The sequence below is a fragment of the Medicago sativa genome, chromosome 8 (assembly GCF_051527215.1).
Source record: "Medicago sativa cultivar Bolivia chromosome 8, Bolivia_mono, whole genome shotgun sequence".
In the NCBI taxonomy this organism is placed as follows: domain Eukaryota; kingdom Viridiplantae; phylum Streptophyta; class Magnoliopsida; order Fabales; family Fabaceae; genus Medicago; species Medicago sativa.
Window position 1 is genome coordinate 47,498,237 of NC_140756.1, and position 22,419 is coordinate 47,520,655.

Consider the following 22,419-nt stretch of genomic DNA (forward strand, 5'->3'; position numbering starts at 1 on the left):
CTCCAAAGGAGGAACGTTTGGTGAACAAAATTTATCCTTCCTTTTTTGGCTTGGATTCTTTTCAAATGCCAACTATGGTTCATTATATTTATGTATTACTCATTGTATGATGATTATGGACCTAAGTAACAAGTTACTTCTATAAAATAAAGTTTAAATTAAGTTCGTCTCAAAAGGAGGAACCTTGGTGACCAAAATTTTATCTGAACTTTTTTGGCTTGGATTCTTGCCAAATGCCTAACATAGTTCATTCTAGTTATGTAATACTAATTTTATGATGATTATGGACCTAATTAACAAGTTACTTCCCCAAAATAATGGTAAAATTAAGTTCGTCTCCAAAGCAGGAACCTTTGGTGAACAAAATTTATCCTTCCTTTTTTGGCTTGGATTCTTTTCAAATCCCAACTATGGTTCATTATATTTATGTATTACTCATTGTATGATGATTATGGACCTAAGTAACAAGTTACTTCTCCAAAATAAAGTTTAAATTAAGTTCGTCTCAAAAGGAGGAACCTTGGTGACCAAAATTTTATCTGAACTTTTTTGGCTTGGATTCTTGCCAAATGCCTAACATAGTTCATTCTAGTTATGTAATACTAATTTTATGATGATTATGGACCTAATTAACGAGTTACTTCTCCAAAATAAAGTTTTAATTAAGTTCGTCTCAAAAGGAGGAACCTTGGTGACCAAAATTTAATCCGAACTTTTTTGGCTTGGATTCTTGCCAAATGCCAACAATAGTTCATTATATTTGTGTATAACTCATTGTATGATGATTATGGACCTAATTAACAAGTTACTTCCCCAAAATAAAGTTTAAATTAAGTTCGTCTCGAAAGGAGGAACCTTTGTGACCAAAATTTAATCCGAACTTTTTTGGCTTGGATTCTTGCCAAATGCCTAACATAGTTCATTCTAGTTATGTAATACTAATTTTATGTTGATTATGGACCTAATTAACAAGTTACTTCGCCAAAATAAAGTTTAAATTAAGTTCGTCTCGAAAGGAGGAACCTTTGTGACCAAAATTTAATCCGAACCTTTTTGGTTTGGATTCTTGCCAAATGCCTAAGATAGTTCATTCTAGTTATGTAATACTAATTTTATGATGATTATGGACCTAATTAACAAGTTACTTCGCCAAAATAAAGTTTAAATTAAGTTCGTCTCGAAAGGAGGAACCTTTGTGACCAAAATTTAATCCGAACTTTTTTGGCTTGGATTCTTGCCAAATGCCTAACATAGTTCATTCTAGTTATGTAATACTAATTTTATGATGATTATGGACCTAATTAACAAGATACTTCGCCAAAATAAAGTTTAAATTAAGTTCGTCTCGAAAGGAGGAACCTTTGTGACCAAAATTTAATCCGAACTTTTTTGGCTTGGATTCTTGCTAAATGCCTATAATAATTTATTCTAGTTATGTAATACTAATTTTATGATGATTATTGACCTAATTAACAAGTTACTTCCCCAAAATAAAGTTTAAATTAAGTTCGTCTCCAAAGGAGGAACGTTTGGTGAACAAAATTTATCCTTCCTTTTTTGGCTTGGATTCTTTTCAAATGCCAACTATGGTTCATTATATTTATGTATTACTCATTGTATGATGATTATGGACCTAAGTAACAAGTTACTTCTATAAAATAAAGTTTAAATTAAGTTCGTCTCAAAAGGAGGAACCTTGGTGACCAAAATTTTATCTGAACTTTTTTGGCTTGGATTCTTGCCAAATGCCTAACATAGTTCATTCTAGTTATGTAATACTAATTTTATGATGATTATGGACCTAATTAACAAGTTACTTCCCCAAAATAATGGTAAAATTAAGTTCGTCTCCAAAGCAGGAACCTTTGGTGAACAAAATTTATCCTTCCTTTTTTGGCTTGGATTCTTTTCAAATCCCAACTATGGTTCATTATATTTATGTATTACTCATTGTATGATGATTATGGACCTAAGTAACAAGTTACTTCTCCAAAATAAAGTTTAAATTAAGTTCGTCTCAAAAGGAGGAACCTTGGTGACCAAAATTTTATCTGAACTTTTTTGGCTTGGATTCTTGCCAAATGCCTAACATAGTTCATTCTAGTTATGTAATACTAATTTTATGATGATTATGGACCTAATTAACGAGTTACTTCTCCAAAATAAAGTTTTAATTAAGTTCGTCTCAAAAGGAGGAACCTTGGTGACCAAAATTTAATCCGAACTTTTTTGGCTTGGATTCTTGCCAAATGCCTAACATAGTTCATTCTAGTTATGTAATACTAATTTTATGATGATTATGGACCTAATTAACAAGTTACTTCGCCAAAATAAAGTTTAAATTAAGTTCGTCTCGAAAGGAGGAACCTTTGTGACCAAAATTTAATCCGAACTTTTTTGGCTTGGATTCTTGCCAAATGCCTAACATAGTTCATTCTAGTTATGTAATACTAATTTTATGATGATTATGGACCTAATTAACAAGATACTTCGCCAAGATAAAGTTTAAATTAAGTTCGTCTCGAAAGGAGGAACCTTTGTGACCAAAATTTAATCCGAACTTTTTTGGCTTGGATTCTTGCTAAATGCCTATAATAATTTATTCTAGTTATGTAATACTAATTTTATGATGATTATTGACCTAATTAACAAGTTACTTCCCCAAAATAAAGTTTAAATTAAGTTCGTCTCCAAAGGAGGAACGTTTGGTGAACAAAATTTATCCTTCCTTTTTTGGCTTGGATTCTTTTCAAATGCCAACTATGGTTCATTATATTTATGTATTACTCATTGTATGATGATTATGGACCTAAGTAACAAGTTACTTCTATAAAATAAAGTTTAAATTAAGTTCGTCTCAAAAGGAGGAACCTTGGTGACCAAAATTTTATCTGAACTTTTTTGGCTTGGATTCTTGCCAAATGCCTAACATAGTTCATTCTAGTTATGTAATACTAATTTTATGATGATTATGGACCTAATTAACAAGTTACTTCCCCAAAATAATGGTAAAATTAAGTTCGTCTCCAAAGCAGGAACCTTTGGTGAACAAAATTTATCCTTCCTTTTTTGGCTTGGATTCTTTTCAAATCCCAACTATGGTTCATTATATTTATGTATTACTCATTGTATGATGATTATGGACCTAAGTAACAAGTTACTTCTCCAAAATAAAGTTTAAATTAAGTTCGTCTCAAAAGGAGGAACCTTGGTGACCAAAATTTTATCTGAACTTTTTTGGCTTGGATTCTTGCCAAATGCCTAACATAGTTCATTCTAGTTATGTAATACTAATTTTATGATGATTATGGACCTAATTAACGAGTTACTTCTCCAAAATAAAGTTTTAATTAAGTTCGTCTCAAAAGGAGGAACCTTGGTGACCAAAATTTAATCCAAACTTTTTTGGCTTGGATTCTTGCCAAATGCCTAACATAGTTCATTCTAGTTATGTAATACTAATTTTATGATGATTATGGACCTAATTAACAAGTTACTTCGCCAAAATAAAGTTTAAATTAAGTTCGTCTCGAAAGGAGGAACCTTTGTGACCAAAATTTAATCCGAACTTTTTTGGCTTGGATTCTTGCCAAATGCCTAATATAGTTCATTCCAGTTATGTAATACTTATTTTATGATGATTATGGACCTAATTAACAAGTTACTTCGCCAAAATAAAGTTTAAATTAAGTTCGTCTCGAAAGGAGGAACCTTTGTAACCAAAATTTAATCGAACTTTTTTGGCTTGGATTATTGCCAAATGCCTAACATAGTTCATTCTAGTTATGTAATACTAATTTTATAATGATTATGGACCTAATTAACAAGTTACTTCCCCAAAATAAAGTTTAAATTAAGTTCGTCTCGAAAGGAGGAACCTTTGTGACCAAAATTTAATCCGAACTTTTTTGGCTTGGATTCTTGCTAAATGCCTATAATAATTTATTCTTGTTATGTAATACTAATTTTATGATGATTATGGACCTAATTAACAAGTTACTTCCCCAAAATAAAGTTTAAATTAAGTTCGTCTCCAAAGGAGGAACGTTTGGTGAACAAAATTTCTCCTTCCTTTTTTGGCTTGGATTCTTTTCAAATGCTAACTATGGTTCATTATATTTATGTATTACTCATTGTATGATGATTATGGACCTAAGTAACAAGTTACTTCTATAAAATAAAGTTTAAATTAAGTTCGTCTCAAAAGGAGGAACCTTGGTGACCAAAATTTTATCTGAACTTTTTTGGCTTGGATTCTTGCCAAATGCCTAACATAGTTCATTCTAGTTATGTAATACTAATTTTATGATGATTATGGACCTAATTAACAAGTTACTTCCCCAAAATAATGGTAAAATTAAGTTCGTCTCCAAAGCAGGAACCTTTGGTGAACAAAATTTATCCTTCCTTTTTTGGCTTGGATTCTTTTCAAATCCCAACTATGGTTCATTATATTTATGTATTACTCATTGTATGATGATTATGGACCTAAGTAACAAGTTACTTCTCCAAAATAAAGTTTAAATTAAGTTCGTCTCAAAAGGAGGAACCTTGGTGACCAAAATTTTATCTGAACTTTTTTGGCTTGGATTCTTGCCAAATGCCTAACATAGTTCATTCTAGTTATGTAATACTAATTTTATGATGATTATGGACCTAATTAACGAGTTACTTCTCCAAAATAAAGTTTTAATTAAGTTCGTCTCAAAAGGAGGAACCTTGGTGACCAAAATTTAATCCGAACTTTTTTGGCTTGGATTCTTGCCAAATGCCAACAATAGTTCATTATATTTGTGTATAACTCATTGTATGATGATTATGGACCTAATTAACAAGTTACTTCCCCAAAATAAAGTTTAAATTAAGTTCGTCTCGAAAGGAGGAACCTTTGTGACCAAAATTTAATCCGAACCTTTTTGGTTTGGATTCTTGCCAAATGCCTAAGATAGTTCATTCTAGTTATGTAATACTAATTTTATGATGATTATGGACCTAATTAACAAGATACTTCGCCAAAATAAAGTTTAAATTAAGTTCGTCTCGAAAGGAGGAACCTTTGTGACCAAAATTTAATCCGAACTTTTTTGGCTTGGATTCTTGCTAAATGCCTATAATAATTTATTCTAGTTATGTAATACTAATTTTATGATGATTATTGACCTAATTAACAAGTTACTTCCCCAAAATAAAGTTTAAATTAAGTTCGTCTCCAAAGGAGGAACGTTTGGTGAACAAAATTTATCCTTCCTTTTTTGGCTTGGATTCTTTTCAAATGCCAACTATGGTTCATTATATTTATGTATTACTCATTGTATGATGATTATGGACCTAAGTAACAAGTTACTTCTATAAAATAAAGTTTAAATTAAGTTCGTCTCAAAAGGAGGAACCTTGGTGACCAAAATTTTATCTGAACTTTTTTGGCTTGGATTCTTGCCAAATGCCTAACATAGTTCATTCTAGTTATGTAATACTAATTTTATGATGATTATGGACCTAATTAACAAGTTACTTCCCCAAAATAATGGTAAAATTAAGTTCGTCTCCAAAGCAGGAACCTTTGGTGAACAAAATTTATCCTTCCTTTTTTGGCTTGGATTCTTTTCAAATCCCAACTATGGTTCATTATATTTATGTATTACTCATTGTATGATGATTATGGACCTAAGTAACAAGTTACTTCTCCAAAATAAAGTTTAAATTAAGTTCGTCTCAAAAGGAGGAACCTTGGTGACCAAAATTTTATCTGAACTTTTTTGGCTTGGATTCTTGCCAAATGCCTAACATAGTTCATTCTAGTTATGTAATACTAATTTTATGATGATTATGGACCTAATTAACGAGTTACTTCTCCAAAATAAAGTTTTAATTAAGTTCGTCTCAAAAGGAGGAACCTTGGTGACCAAAATTTAATCCAAACTTTTTTGGCTTGGATTCTTGCCAAATGCCTAACATAGTTCATTCTAGTTATGTAATACTAATTTTATGATGATTATGGACCTAATTAACAAGTTACTTCGCCAAAATAAAGTTTAAATTAAGTTCGTCTCGAAAGGAGGAACCTTTGTGACCAAAATTTAATCCGAACTTTTTTGGCTTGGATTCTTGCCAAATGCCTAATATAGTTCATTCCAGTTATGTAATACTTATTTTATGATGATTATGGACCTAATTAACAAGTTACTTCGCCAAAATAAAGTTTAAATTAAGTTCGTCTCGAAAGGAGGAACCTTTGTAACCAAAATTTAATCGAACTTTTTTGGCTTGGATTATTGCCAAATGCCTAACATAGTTCATTCTAGTTATGTAATACTAATTTTATAATGATTATGGACCTAATTAACAAGTTACTTCCCCAAAATAAAGTTTAAATTAAGTTCGTCTCGAAAGGAGGAACCTTTGTGACCAAAATTTAATCCGAACTTTTTTGGCTTGGATTCTTGCTAAATGCCTATAATAATTTATTCTAGTTATGTAATACTAATTTTATGATGATTATGGACCTAATTAACAAGTTACTTCCCCAAAATAAAGTTTAAATTAAGTTCGTCTCCAAAGGAGGAACGTTTGGTGAACAAAATTTATCCTTCCTTTTTTGGCTTGGATTCTTTTCAAATGCTAACTATGGTTCATTATATTTATGTATTACTCATTGTATGATGATTATGGACCTAAGTAACAAGTTACTTCTATAAAATAAAGTTTAAATTAAGTTCGTCTCAAAAGGAGGAACCTTGGTGACCAAAATTTTATCTGAACTTTTTTGGCTTGGATTCTTGCCAAATGCCTAACATAGTTCATTCTAGTTATGTAATACTAATTTTATGATGATTATGGACCTAATTAACAAGTTACTTCCCCAAAATAATGGTAAAATTAAGTTCGTCTCCAAAGCAGGAACCTTTGGTGAACAAAATTTATCCTTCCTTTTTTGGCTTGGATTCTTTTCAAATCCCAACTATGGTTCATTATATTTATGTATTACTCATTGTATGATGATTATGGACCTAAGTAACAAGTTACTTCTCCAAAATAAAGTTTAAATTAAGTTCGTCTCAAAAGGAGGAACCTTGGTGACCAAAATTTTATCTGAACTTTTTTGGCTTGGATTCTTGCCAAATGCCTAACATAGTTCATTCTAGTTATGTAATACTAATTTTATGATGATTATGGACCTAATTAACGAGTTACTTCTCCAAAATAAAGTTTTAATTAAGTTCGTCTCAAAAGGAGGAACCTTGGTGACCAAAATTTAATCCGAACTTTTTTGGCTTGGATTCTTGCCAAATGCCAACAATAGTTCATTATATTTGTGTATAACTCATTGTATGATGATTATGGACCTAATTAACAAGTTACTTCCCCAAAATAAAGTTTAAATTAAGTTCGTCTCGAAAGGAGGAACCTTTGTGACCAAAATTTAATCCGAACTTTTTTGGCTTGGATTCTTGCCAAATGCCTAACATAGTTCATTCTAGTTATGTAATACTAATTTTATGTTGATTATGGACCTAATTAACAAGTTACTTCGCCAAAATAAAGTTTAAATTAAGTTCGTCTCGAAAGGAGGAACCTTTGTGACCAAAATTTAATCCGAACTTTTTTGGCTTGGATTCTTGCCAAATGCCTAACATAGTTCATTCTAGTTATGTAATACTAATTTTATGATGATTATGGACCTAATTAACAAGTTACTTCGCCAAAATAAAGTTTAAATTAAGTTCGTCTCGAAAGGAGGAACCTTTGTGACCAAAATTTAATCCGAACTTTTTTGGCTTGGATTCTTGCCAAATGCCTAATATAGTTCATTCCAGTTATGTAATACTTATTTTATGATGATTATGGACCTAATTAACAAGTTACTTCGCCAAAATAAAGTTTAAATTAAGTTCGTCTCGAAAGGAGGAACCTTTGTAACCAAAATTTAATCGAACTTTTTTGGCTTGGATTATTGCCAAATGCCTAACATAGTTCATTCTAGTTATGTAATACTAATTTTATAATGATTATGGACCTAATTAACAAGTTACTTCCCCAAAATAAAGTTTAAATTAAGTTCGTCTCGAAAGGAGGAACCTTTGTGACCAAAATTTAATCCGAACTTTTTTGGCTTGGATTCTTGCTAAATGCCTATAATAATTTATTCTAGTTATGTAATACTAATTTTATGATGATTATGGACCTAATTAACAAGTTACTTCCCCAAAATAAAGTTTAAATTAAGTTCGTCTCCAAAGGAGGAACGTTTGGTGAACAAAATTTATCCTTCCTTTTTTGGCTTGGATTCTTTTCAAATGCTAACTATGGTTTATTATATTTATGTATTACTCATTGTATGATGATTATGGACCTAAGTAACAAGTTACTTCTATAAAATAAAGTTTAAATTAAGTTCGTCTCAAAAGGAGGAACCTTGGTGACCAAAATTTTATCTGAACTTTTTTGGCTTGGATTCTTGCCAAATGCCTAACATAGTTCATTCTAGTTATGTAATACTAATTTTATGATGATTATGGACCTAATTAACAAGTTACTTCCCCAAAATAATGGTAAAATTAAGTTCGTCTCCAAAGCAGGAACCTTTGGTGAACAAAATTTATCCTTCCTTTTTTGGCTTGGATTCTTTTCAAATCCCAACTATGGTTCATTATATTTATGTATTACTCATTGTATGATGATTATGGACCTAAGTAACAAGTTACTTCTCCAAAATAAAGTTTAAATTAAGTTCGTCTCAAAAGGAGGAACCTTGGTGACCAAAATTTTATCTGAACTTTTTTGGCTTGGATTCTTGCCAAATGCCTAACATAGTTCATTCTAGTTATGTAATACTAATTTTATGATGATTATGGACCTAATTAACGAGTTACTTCTCCAAAATAAAGTTTTAATTAAGTTCGTCTCAAAAGGAGGAACCTTGGTGACCAAAATTTAATCCGAACTTTTTTGGCTTGGATTCTTGCCAAATGCCAACAATAGTTCATTATATTTGTGTATAACTCATTGTATGATGATTATGGACCTAATTAACAAGTTACTTCCCCAAAATAAAGTTTAAATTAAGTTCGTCTCGAAAGGAGGAACCTTTGTGACCAAAATTTAATCCGAACTTTTTTGGCTTGGATTCTTGCCAAATGCCTAACATAGTTCATTCTAGTTATGTAATACTAATTTTATGTTGATTATGGACCTAATTAACAAGTTACTTCGCCAAAATAAAGTTTAAATTAAGTTCGTCTCGAAAGGAGGAACCTTTGTGACCAAAATTTAATCCGAACCTTTTTGGTTTGGATTCTTGCCAAATGCCTAAGATAGTTCATTCTAGTTATGTAATACTAATTTTATGATGATTATGGACCTAATTAACAAGTTACTTCGCCAAAATAAAGTTTAAATTAAGTTCGTCTCGAAAGGAGGAACCTTTGTGACCAAAATTTAATCCGAACTTTTTTGGCTTGGATTCTTGCCAAATGCCTAACATAGTTCATTCTAGTTATGTAATACTAATTTTATGATGATTATGGACCTAATTAACAAGATACTTCGCCAAAATAAAGTTTAAATTAAGTTCGTCTCGAAAGGAGGAACCTTTGTGACCAAAATTTAATCCGAACTTTTTTGGCTTGGATTCTTGCTAAATGCCTATAATAATTTATTCTAGTTATGTAATACTAATTTTATGATGATTATTGACCTAATTAACAAGTTACTTCCCCAAAATAAAGTTTAAATTAAGTTCGTCTCCAAAGGAGGAACGTTTGGTGAACAAAATTTATCCTTCCTTTTTTGGCTTGGATTCTTTTCAAATGCCAACTATGGTTCATTATATTTATGTATTACTCATTGTATGATGATTATGGACCTAAGTAACAAGTTACTTCTATAAAATAAAGTTTAAATTAAGTTCGTCTCAAAAGGAGGAACCTTGGTGACCAAAATTTTATCTGAACTTTTTTGGCTTGGATTCTTGCCAAATGCCTAACATAGTTCATTCTAGTTATGTAATACTAATTTTATGATGATTATGGACCTAATTAACAAGTTACTTCCCCAAAATAATGGTAAAATTAAGTTCGTCTCCAAAGCAGGAACCTTTGGTGAACAAAATTTATCCTTCCTTTTTTGGCTTGGATTCTTTTCAAATCCCAACTATGGTTCATTATATTTATGTATTACTCATTGTATGATGATTATGGACCTAAGTAACAAGTTACTTCTCCAAAATAAAGTTTAAATTAAGTTCGTCTCAAAAGGAGGAACCTTGGTGACCAAAATTTTATCTGAACTTTTTTGGCTTGGATTCTTGCCAAATGCCTAACATAGTTCATTCTAGTTATGTAATACTAATTTTATGATGATTATGGACCTAATTAACGAGTTACTTCTCCAAAATAAAGTTTTAATTAAGTTCGTCTCAAAAGGAGGAACCTTGGTGACCAAAATTTAATCCGAACTTTTTTGGCTTGGATTCTTGCCAAATGCCTAACATAGTTCATTCTAGTTATGTAATACTAATTTTATGATGATTATGGACCTAATTAACAAGTTACTTCGCCAAAATAAAGTTTAAATTAAGTTCGTCTCGAAAGGAGGAACCTTTGTGACCAAAATTTAATCCGAACTTTTTTGGCTTGGATTCTTGCCAAATGCCTAACATAGTTCATTCTAGTTATGTAATACTAATTTTATGATGATTATGGACCTAATTAACAAGATACTTCGCCAAAATAAAGTTTAAATTAAGTTCGTCTCGAAAGGAGGAACCTTTGTGACCAAAATTTAATCCGAACTTTTTTGGCTTGGATTCTTGCTAAATGCCTATAATAATTTATTCTAGTTATGTAATACTAATTTTATGATGATTATTGACCTAATTAACAAGTTACTTCCCCAAAATAAAGTTTAAATTAAGTTCGTCTCCAAAGGAGGAACGTTTGGTGAACAAAATTTATCCTTCCTTTTTTGGCTTGGATTCTTTTCAAATGCCAACTATGGTTCATTATATTTATGTATTACTCATTGTATGATGATTATGGACCTAAGTAACAAGTTACTTCTATAAAATAAAGTTTAAATTAAGTTCGTCTCAAAAGGAGGAACCTTGGTGACCAAAATTTTATCTGAACTTTTTTGGCTTGGATTCTTGCCAAATGCCTAACATAGTTCATTCTAGTTATGTAATACTAATTTTATGATGATTATGGACCTAATTAACAAGTTACTTCCCCAAAATAATGGTAAAATTAAGTTCGTCTCCAAAGCAGGAACCTTTGGTGAACAAAATTTATCCTTCCTTTTTTGGCTTGGATTCTTTTCAAATCCCAACTATGGTTCATTATATTTATGTATTACTCATTGTATGATGATTATGGACCTAAGTAACAAGTTACTTCTCCAAAATAAAGTTTAAATTAAGTTCGTCTCAAAAGGAGGAACCTTGGTGACCAAAATTTTATCTGAACTTTTTTGGCTTGGATTCTTGCCAAATGCCTAACATAGTTCATTCTAGTTATGTAATACTAATTTTATGATGATTATGGACCTAATTAACGAGTTACTTCTCCAAAATAAAGTTTTAATTAAGTTCGTCTCAAAAGGAGGAACCTTGGTGACCAAAATTTAATCCAAACTTTTTTGGCTTGGATTCTTGCCAAATGCCTAACATAGTTCATTCTAGTTATGTAATACTAATTTTATGATGATTATGGACCTAATTAACAAGTTACTTCGCCAAAATAAAGTTTAAATTAAGTTCGTCTCGAAAGGAGGAACCTTTGTGACCAAAATTTAATCCGAACTTTTTTGGCTTGGATTCTTGCCAAATGCCTAATATAGTTCATTCCAGTTATGTAATACTTATTTTATGATGATTATGGACCTAATTAACAAGTTACTTCGCCAAAATAAAGTTTAAATTAAGTTCGTCTCGAAAGGAGGAACCTTTGTAACCAAAATTTAATCGAACTTTTTTGGCTTGGATTATTGCCAAATGCCTAACATAGTTCATTCTAGTTATGTAATACTAATTTTATAATGATTATGGACCTAATTAACAAGTTACTTCCCCAAAATAAAGTTTAAATTAAGTTCGTCTCGAAAGGAGGAACCTTTGTGACCAAAATTTAATCCGAACTTTTTTGGCTTGGATTCTTGCTAAATGCCTATAATAATTTATTCTTGTTATGTAATACTAATTTTATGATGATTATGGACCTAATTAACAAGTTACTTCCCCAAAATAAAGTTTAAATTAAGTTCGTCTCCAAAGGAGGAACGTTTGGTGAACAAAATTTATCCTTCCTTTTTTGGCTTGGATTCTTTTCAAATGCTAACTATGGTTCATTATATTTATGTATTACTCATTGTATGATGATTATGGACCTAAGTAACAAGTTACTTCTATAAAATAAAGTTTAAATTAAGTTCGTCTCAAAAGGAGGAACCTTGGTGACCAAAATTTTATCTGAACTTTTTTGGCTTGGATTCTTGCCAAATGCCTAACATAGTTCATTCTAGTTATGTAATACTAATTTTATGATGATTATGGACCTAATTAACAAGTTACTTCCCCAAAATAATGGTAAAATTAAGTTCGTCTCCAAAGCAGGAACCTTTGGTGAACAAAATTTATCCTTCCTTTTTTGGCTTGGATTCTTTTCAAATCCCAACTATGGTTCATTATATTTATGTATTACTCATTGTATGATGATTATGGACCTAAGTAACAAGTTACTTCTCCAAAATAAAGTTTAAATTAAGTTCGTCTCAAAAGGAGGAACCTTGGTGACCAAAATTTTATCTGAACTTTTTTGGCTTGGATTCTTGCCAAATGCCTAACATAGTTCATTCTAGTTATGTAATACTAATTTTATGATGATTATGGACCTAATTAACGAGTTACTTCTCCAAAATAAAGTTTTAATTAAGTTCGTCTCAAAAGGAGGAACCTTGGTGACCAAAATTTAATCCGAACTTTTTTGGCTTGGATTCTTGCCAAATGCCAACAATAGTTCATTATATTTGTGTATAACTCATTGTATGATGATTATGGACCTAATTAACAAGTTACTTCCCCAAAATAAAGTTTAAATTAAGTTCGTCTCGAAAGGAGGAACCTTTGTGACCAAAATTTAATCCGAACTTTTTTGGCTTGGATTCTTGCCAAATGCCTAACATAGTTCATTCTAGTTATGTAATACTAATTTTATGTTGATTATGGACCTAATTAACAAGTTACTTCGCCAAAATAAAGTTTAAATTAAGTTCGTCTCGAAAGGAGGAACCTTTGTGACCAAAATTTAATCCGAACTTTTTTGGCTTGGATTCTTGCCAAATGCCTAACATAGTTCATTCTAGTTATGTAATACTAATTTTATGATGATTATGGACCTAATTAACAAGTTACTTCGCCAAAATAAAGTTTAAATTAAGTTCGTCTCGAAAGGAGGAACCTTTGTGACCAAAATTTAATCCGAACTTTTTTGGCTTGGATTCTTGCCAAATGCCTAATATAGTTCATTCCAGTTATGTAATACTTATTTTATGATGATTATGGACCTAATTAACAAGTTACTTCGCCAAAATAAAGTTTAAATTAAGTTCGTCTCGAAAGGTGGAACCTTTGTAACCAAAATTTAATCGAACTTTTTTGGCTTGGATTATTGCCAAATGCCTAACATAGTTCATTCTAGTTATGTAATACTAATTTTATAATGATTATGGACCTAATTAACAAGTTACTTCCCCAAAATAAAGTTTAAATTAAGTTCGTCTCGAAAGGAGGAACCTTTGTGACCAAAATTTAATCCGAACTTTTTTGGCTTGGATTCTTGCTAAATGCCTATAATAATTTATTCTAGTTATGTAATACTAATTTTATGATGATTATGGACCTAATTAACAAGTTACTTCCCCAAAATAAAGTTTAAATTAAGTTCGTCTCCAAAGGAGGAACGTTTGGTGAACAAAATTTATCCTTCCTTTTTTGGCTTGGATTCTTTTCAAATGCTAACTATGGTTCATTATATTTATGTATTACTCATTGTATGATGATTATGGACCTAAGTAACAAGTTACTTCTATAAAATAAAGTTTAAATTAAGTTCGTCTCAAAAGGAGGAACCTTGGTGACCAAAATTTTATCTGAACTTTTTTGGCTTGGATTCTTGCCAAATGCCTAACATAGTTCATTCTAGTTATGTAATACTAATTTTATGATGATTATGGACCTAATTAACAAGTTACTTCCCCAAAATAATGGTAAAATTAAGTTCGTCTCCAAAGCAGGAACCTTTGGTGAACAAAATTTATCCTTCCTTTTTTGGCTTGGATTCTTTTCAAATCCCAACTATGGTTCATTATATTTATGTATTACTCATTGTATGATGATTATGGACCTAAGTAACAAGTTACTTCTCCAAAATAAAGTTTAAATTAAGTTCGTCTCAAAAGGAGGAACCTTGGTGACCAAAATTTTATCTGAACTTTTTTGGCTTGGATTCTTGCCAAATGCCTAACATAGTTCATTCTAGTTATGTAATACTAATTTTATGATGATTATGGACCTAATTAACGAGTTACTTCTCCAAAATAAAGTTTTAATTAAGTTCGTCTCAAAAGGAGGAACCTTGGTGACCAAAATTTAATCCGAACTTTTTTGGCTTGGATTCTTGCCAAATGCCAACAATAGTTCATTATATTTGTGTATAACTCATTGTATGATGATTATGGACCTAATTAACAAGTTACTTCCCCAAAATAAAGTTTAAATTAAGTTCGTCTCGAAAGGAGGAACCTTTGTGACCAAAATTTAATCCGAACTTTTTTGGCTTGGATTCTTGCCAAATGCCTAACATAGTTCATTCTAGTTATGTAATACTAATTTTATGTTGATTATGGACCTAATTAACAAGTTACTTCGCCAAAATAAAGTTTAAATTAAGTTCGTCTCGAAAGGAGGAACCTTTGTGACCAAAATTTAATCCGAACCTTTTTGGTTTGGATTCTTGCCAAATGCCTAAGATAGTTCATTCTAGTTATGTAATACTAATTTTATGATGATTATGGACCTAATTAACAAGTTACTTCGCCAAAATAAAGTTTAAATTAAGTTCGTCTCGAAAGGAGGAACCTTTGTGACCAAAATTTAATCCGAACTTTTTTGGCTTGGATTCTTGCCAAATGCCTAACATAGTTCATTCTAGTTATGTAATACTAATTTTATGATGATTATGGACCTAATTAACAAGATACTTCGCCAAAATAAAGTTTAAATTAAGTTCGTCTCGAAAGGAGGAACCTTTGTGACCAAAATTTAATCCGAACTTTTTTGGCTTGGATTCTTGCTAAATGCCTATAATAATTTATTCTAGTTATGTAATACTAATTTTATGATGATTATTGACCTAATTAACAAGTTACTTCCCCAAAATAAAGTTTAAATTAAGTTCGTCTCCAAAGGAGGAACGTTTGGTGAACAAAATTTATCCTTCCTTTTTTGGCTTGGATTCTTTTCAAATGCCAACTATGGTTCATTATATTTATGTATTACTCATTGTATGATGATTATGGACCTAAGTAACAAGTTACTTCTATAAAATAAAGTTTAAATTAAGTTCGTCTCAAAAGGAGGAACCTTGGTGACCAAAATTTTATCTGAACTTTTTTGGCTTGGATTCTTGCCAAATGCCTAACATAGTTCATTCTAGTTATGTAATACTAATTTTATGATGATTATGGACCTAATTAACAAGTTACTTCCCCAAAATAATGGTAAAATTAAGTTCGTCTCCAAAGCAGGAACCTTTGGTGAACAAAATTTATCCTTCCTTTTTTGGCTTGGATTCTTTTCAAATCCCAACTATGGTTCATTATATTTATGTATTACTCATTGTATGATGATTATGGACCTAAGTAACAAGTTACTTCTCCAAAATAAAGTTTAAATTAAGTTCGTCTCAAAAGGAGGAACCTTGGTGACCAAAATTTTATCTGAACTTTTTTGGCTTGGATTCTTGCCAAATGCCTAACATAGTTCATTCTAGTTATGTAATACTAATTTTATGATGATTATGGACCTAATTAACGAGTTACTTCTCCAAAATAAAGTTTTAATTAAGTTCGTCTCAAAAGGAGGAACCTTGGTGACCAAAATTTAATCCGAACTTTTTTGGCTTGGATTCTTGCCAAATGCCTAACATAGTTCATTCTAGTTATGTAATACTAATTTTATGATGATTATGGACCTAATTAACAAGTTACTTCGCCAAAATAAAGTTTAAATTAAGTTCGTCTCGAAAGGAGGAACCTTTGTGACCAAAATTTAATCCGAACTTTTTGGGCTTGGATTCTTGCCAAATGCCTAACATAGTTCATTCTAGTTATGTAATACTAATTTTATGATGATTATGGACCTAATTAACAAGATACTTCGCCAAAATAAAGTTTAAATTAAGTTCGTCTCGAAAGGAGGAACCTTTGTGACCAAAATTTAATCCGAACTTTTTTGGCTTGGATTCTTGCTAAATGCCTATAATAATTTATTCTAGTTATGTAATACTAATTTTATGATGATTATTGACCTAATTAACAAGTTACTTCCCCAAAATAAAGTTTAAATTAAGTTCGTCTCCAAAGGAGGAACGTTTGGTGAACAAAATTTATCCTTCCTTTTTTGGCTTGGATTCTTTTCAAATGCCAACTATGGTTCATTATATTTATGTATTACTCATTGTATGATGATTATGGACCTAAGTAACAAGTTACTTCTATAAAATAAAGTTTAAATTAAGTTCGTCTCAAAAGGAGGAACCTTGGTGACCAAAATTTTATCTGAACTTTTTTGGCTTGGATTCTTGCCAAATGCCTAACATAGTTCATTCTAGTTATGTAATACTAATTTTATGATGATTATGGACCTAATTAACAAGTTACTTCCCCAAAATAATGGTAAAATTAAGTTCGTCTCCAAAGCAGGAACCTTTGGTGAACAAAATTTATCCTTCCTTTTTTGGCTTGGATTCTTTTCAAATCCCAACTATGGTTCATTATATTTATGTATTACTCATTGTATGATGATTATGGACCTAAGTAACAAGTTACTTCTCCAAAATAAAATTTAAATTAAGTTCGTCTCAAAAGGAGGAACCTTGGTGACCAAAATTTTATCTGAACTTTTTTGGCTTGGATTCTTGCCAAATGCCTAACATAGTTCATTCTAGTTATGTAATACTAATTTTATGATGATTATGGACCTAATTAACGAGTTACTTCTCCAAAATAAAGTTTTAATTAAGTTCGTCTCAAAAGGAGGAACCTTGGTGACCAAAATTTAATCCGAACTTTTTTGGCTTGGATTCTTGCCAAATGCCTAACATAGTTCATTCTAGTTATGTAATACTAATTTTATGATGATTATGGACCTAATTAACAAGTTACTTCGCCAAAATAAAGTTTAAATTAAGTTCGTCTCGAAAGGAGGAACCTTTGTGACCAAAATTTAATCCGAACTTTTTGGGCTTGGATTCTTGCCAAATGCCTAACATAGTTCATTCTAGTTATGTAATACTAATTTTATGATGATTATGGACCTAATTAACAAGATACTTCGCCAAAATAAAGTTTAAATTAAGTTCGTCTCGAAAGGAGGAACCTTTGTGACCAAAATTTAATCCGAACTTTTTTGGCTTGGATTCTTGCTAAATGCCTATAATAATTTATTCTAGTTATGTAATACTAATTTTATGATGATTATTGACCTAATTAACAAGTTACTTCCCCAAAATAAAGTTTAAATTAAGTTCGTCTCCAAAGGAGGAACGTTTGGTGAACAAAATTTATCCTTCCTTTTTTGGCTTGGATTCTTTTCAAATGCCAACTATGGTTCATTATATTTATGTATTACTCATTGTATGATGATTATGGACCTAAGTAACAAGTTACTTCTATAAAATAAAGTTTAAATTAAGTTCGTCTCAAAAGGAGGAACCTTGGTGACCAAAATTTTATCTGAACTTTTTTGGCTTGGATTCTTGCCAAATGCCTAACATAGTTCATTCTAGTTATGTAATACTAATTTTATGATGATTATGGACCTAATTAACAAGTTACTTCCCCAAAATAATGGTAAAATTAAGTTCGTCTCCAAAGCAGGAACCTTTGGTGAACAAAATTTATCCTTCCTTTTTTGGCTTGGATTCTTTTCAAATCCCAACTATGGTTCATTATATTTATGTATTACTCATTGTATGATGATTATGGACCTAAGTAACAAGTTACTTCTCCAAAATAAAATTTAAATTAAGTTCGTCTCAAAAGGAGGAACCTTGGTGACCAAAATTTTATCTGAACTTTTTTGGCTTGGATTCTTGCCAAATGCCTAACATAGTTCATTCTAGTTATGTAATACTAATTTTATGATGATTATGGACCTAATTAACGAGTTACTTCTCCAAAATAAAGTTTTAATTAAGTTCGTCTCAAAAGGAGGAACCTTGGTGACCAAAATTTAATCCGAACTTTTTTGGCTTGGATTCTTGCCAAATGCCTAACATAGTTCATTCTAGTTATGTAATACTAATTTTATGATGATTATGGACCTAATTAACAAGTTACTTCGCCAAAATAAAGTTTAAATTAAGTTCGTCTCGAAAGGAGGAACCTTTGTGACCAAAATTTAATCCGAACTTTTTTGGCTTGGATTCTTGCCAAATGCCTAACATAGTTCATTCTAGTTATGTAATACTAATTTTATGATGATTATGGACCTAATTAACAAGATACTTCGCCAAAATAAAGTTTAAATTAAGTTCGTCTCGAAAGGAGGAACCTTTGTGACCAAAATTTAATCCGAACTTTTTTGGCTTGGATTCTTGCTAAATGCCTATAATAATTTATTCTAGTTATGTAATACTAATTTTATGATGATTATTGACCTAATTAACAAGTTACTTCCCCAAAATAAAGTTTAAATTAAGTTCGTCTCCAAAGGAGGAACGTTTGGTGAACAAAATTTATCCTTCCTTTTTTGGCTTGGATTCTTTTCAAATGCCAACTATGGTTCATTATATTTATGTATTACTCATTGTATGATGATTATGGACCTAAGTAACAAGTTACTTCTATAAAATAAAGTTTAAATTAAGTTCGTCTCAAAAGGAGGAACCTTGGTGACCAAAATTTTATCTGAACTTTTTTGGCTTGGATTCTTGCCAAATGCCTAACATAGTTCATTCTAGTTATGTAATACTAATTTTATGATGATTATGGACCTAATTAACAAGTTACTTCCCCAAAATAATGGTAAAATTAAGTTCGTCTCCAAAGCAGGAACCTTTGGTGAACAAAATTTATCCTTCCTTTTTTGGCTTGGATTCTTTTCAAATCCCAACTATGGTTCATTATATTTATGTATTACTCATTGTATGATGATTATGGACCTAAGTAACAAGTTACATCTCCAAAATAAAGTTTAAATTAAGTTCGTCTCAAAAGGAGGAACCTTGGTGACCAAAATTTTATCTGAACTTTTTTGGCTTGGATTCTTGCCAAATGCCTAACATAGTTCATTCTAGTTATGTAATACTAATTTTATGATGATTATGGACCTAATTAACGAGTTACTTCTCCAAAATAAAGTTTTAATTAAGTTCGTCTCAAAAGGAGGAACCTTGGTGACCAAAATTTAATCCGAACTTTTTTGGCTTGGATTCTTGCCAAATGCCTAACATAGTTCATTCTAGTTATGTAATACTAATTTTATGATGATTATGGACCTAATTAACAAGTTACTTCGCCAAAATAAAGTTTAAATTAAGTTCGTCTCGAAAGGAGGAACCTTTGTGACCAAAATTTAATCCGAACTTTTTTGGCTTGGATTCTTGCCAAATGCCTAATATAGTTCATTCTAGTTATGTAATACTTATTTTATGATGATTATGGACCTAATTAACAAGTTACTTCGCCAAAATAAAGTTTAAATTAAGTTCGTCTCGAAAGGAGGAACCTTTGTAACCAAAATTTAATCGAACTTTTTTGGCTTGGATTCTTGCCAAATGCCTAACATAGTTCATTCTAGTTATGTAATACTAATTTTATAATGATTATGGACCTAATTAACAAGTTACTTCCCCAAAATAAAGTTTAAATTAAGTTCGTCTCGAAAGGAGGAACCTTTGTGACCAAAATTTAATCCGAACTTTTTTGGCTTGGATTCTTGCTAAATGCCTATAATAATTTATTCTAGTTATGTAATACTAATTTTATGATGATTATGGACCTAATTAACAAGTTACTTCCCCAAAATAAAGTTTAAATTAAGTTCGTCTCCAAAGGAGGAACGTTTGGTGAACAAAATTTATCCTTCCTTTTTTGGCTTGGATTCTTTTCAAATGCCAACTATGGTTCATTATATTTATGTATTACTCATTGTATGATGATTTTGGACCTAAGTAACAAGTTACTTCTATAAAATAAAGTTTAAATTAAGTTCGTCTCAAAAGGAGGAACCTTGGTGACCAAAATTTTATCTGAACTTTTTTGGCTTGGATTCTTGCCAAATGCCTAACATAGTTCATTCTAGTTATGTAATACTAATTTTATGATGATTATGGACCTAATTAACAAGTTACTTCCCCAAAATAATGGTAAAATTAAGTTCGTCTCCAAAGCAGGAACCTTTGGTGAACAAAATTTATCCTTCCTTTTTTGGCTTGGATTCTTTTCAAATCCCAACTATGGTTCATTATATTTATGTATTACTCATTGTATGATGATTATGGACCTAAGTAACAAGTTACTTCTCCAAAATAAAGTTTAAATTAAGTTCGTCTCAAAAGGAGGAACCTTGGTGACCAAAATTTTATCTGAACTTTTTTGGCTTGGATTCTTGCCAAATGCCTAACATAGTTCATTCTAGTTATGTAATACTAATTTTATGATGATTATGGACCTAATTAACGAGTTACTTCTCCAAAATAAAGTTTTAATTAAGTTCGTCTCAAAAGGAGGAACCTTGGTGACCAAAATTTAATCCGAACCTTTTTGGTTTGGATTCTTGCCAAATGCCTAAGATAGTTCATTCTAGTTTTGTAATACTAATTTTATGATGATTATGGACCTAATTAACAAGTTACTTCGCCAAAATAAAGTTTAAATTAAGTTCGTCTCGAAAGGAGGAACCTTTGTGACCAAAATTTAATCCGAACTTTTTTGGCTTGGATTCTTGCCAAATTCCTAACATAGTTCATTCTAGTTATGTAATACTAATTTTATGATGATTATGGACCTAATTAACAAGATACTTCGCCAAAATAAAGTTTAAATTAAGTTCGTCTCGAAAGGAGGAACCTTTGTGACCAAAATTTAATCCGAACTTTTTTGGCTTGGATTCTTGCCAAATGCCTAATATAGTTCATTCTAGTTATGTAATACTTATTTTATGATGATTATGGACCTAATTAACAAGTTACTTCGCCAAAATAAAGTTTAAATTAAGTTCGTCTCGAAAGGAGGAACCTTTGTAACCAAAATTTAATCGAACTTTTTTGGCTTGGATTATTGCCAAATGCCTAACATAGTTCATTCTAGTTATGTAATACTAATTTTATAATGATTATGGACCTAATTAACAAGTTACTTCCCCAAAATAAAGTTTAAATTAAGTTCGTCTCGAAAGGAGGAACCTTTGTGACCAAAATTTAATCCGAACTTTTTTGGCTTGGATTCTTGCTAAATGCCTATAATAATTTATTCTAGTTATGTAATACTAATTTTATGATGATTATGGACCTAATTAACAAGTTACTTCCCCAAAATAAAGTTTAAATTAAGTTCGTCTCCAAAGGAGGAACGTTTGGTGAACAAAATTTATCCTTCCTTTTTTGGCTTGGATTCTTTTCAAATGCCAACTATGGTTCATTATATTTATGTATTACTCATTGTATGATGATTATGGACCTAAGTAACAAGTTACTTCTATAAAATAAAGTTTAAATTAAGTTCGTCTCAAAAGGAGGAACCTTGGTGACCAAAATTTTATCTGAACTTTTTTGGCTTGGATTCTTGCCAAATGCCTAACATAGTTCATTCTAGTTATGTAATACTAATTTTATGATGATTATGGACCTAATTAACAAGTTACTTCCCCAAAATAATGGTAAAATTAAGTTCGTCTCCAAAGCAGGAACCTTTGGTGAACAAAATTTATCCTTCCTTTTTTGGCTTGGATTCTTTTCAAATCCCAACTATGGTTCATTATATTTATGTATTACTCATTGTATGATGATTATGGACCTAAGTAACAAGTTACTTCTCCAAAATAAAGTTTAAATTAAGTTCGTCTCAAAAGGAGGAACCTTGGTGACCAAAATTTTATCTGAACTTTTTTGGCTTGGATTCTTGCCAAATGCCTAACATAGTTCA